Genomic DNA, 1006 nt, shown 5'->3' on the forward strand with positions numbered 1-1006 from the left:
GGTCTTGTGCTCTTTGACAAATTCACAACATTGAATATTAGAAAATTTGTGGCATATGATATTCCAAGCAGATGGTTTAAGAGGATTTGATTCCCTGACTTGGTTGAAACCAAGGTCTTAACCAGTTAGTCCACATAAACCAGGATTAGTGTGGCATGAAAAAGATTTGGATCTTTACAAAAAAAAAGGCCAACTCCATATCTAGAATCTAACAAAAACAAAGTTTCCAATATAACAAGAGAGAACCAAATCATGCAATTAAACTAATAACCTTCTAGTTTATATTTATGAAGAATATAGAAGTATCTTGAAACTCTCTTTTCATTGATGCTTGATTTGGTAGTTTGAAGAATGACATGGAGAAGGTTTCTGTGCCTCATGCGTATGTGCTACGAAAATTTTGCTTTCCAGAATGGAGAAAACTAGTTCTTGATAATATAAGGAAATTTATACTTGATTAGAGCAATGTACATACCGTATTTTCAAAATTGGTCATTATGGATATATCATATTTGTTTTAAGTTTCATAACAATGGCCTTACGTCATACTGTTTCACAGGATGCTGACTTGATCTTTAATTATCTCAATGTATTAATGTGCAGGTTTTATCCTTATCATTATGCACCGCGTGCTTCAGATTTTTATGATATTGATAAATTTGAATTTCACTTCTCAATTGGGAAACCCTTCAAGCCGTTTGATCAACTAATGGGTGTATTGCCTGCTGCAAGGTTTTCAATATAACTTATCCATCTCTTTTGGTTATTTATTTATATACTAGGATCTGACACAATCAGTGTGCATATAGTGCACATGCGCTTCCATTGTTTTATAGGAAATTGATGACAGATGCGTTGTCACCGATATTGGATTTTTATCCCGCTGGTATTATTTGAACTGACTTAAATTTCCAGACATATTATTAGAAAATCAACTTCCTTCTTATGTCTAATCATAAAATTTTTCCACAGATTTTCAGGTTGATATTAATGGAAAACGGTTTGC

The 1006-nt window shown here is 32.8% G+C and overlaps 1 long non-coding RNA gene across 1 annotated transcript; it reads left to right on the plus strand.

Moving 5' to 3' along the window:
- Positions 1-602: 602 nt before the first annotated feature.
- On the plus strand, positions 603-1006 carry LOC116125444. The gene is made up of 3 exons (XR_004127349.1): positions 603-732; positions 810-886; positions 973-1006. It is a non-coding gene; the product is annotated as an uncharacterized LOC116125444 (long non-coding RNA).

This window comes from Pistacia vera, unplaced genomic scaffold (genome assembly GCF_008641045.1).
Source record: "Pistacia vera cultivar Batoury unplaced genomic scaffold, PisVer_v2 Contig1659, whole genome shotgun sequence".
NCBI classification, from domain to species: domain Eukaryota; kingdom Viridiplantae; phylum Streptophyta; class Magnoliopsida; order Sapindales; family Anacardiaceae; genus Pistacia; species Pistacia vera.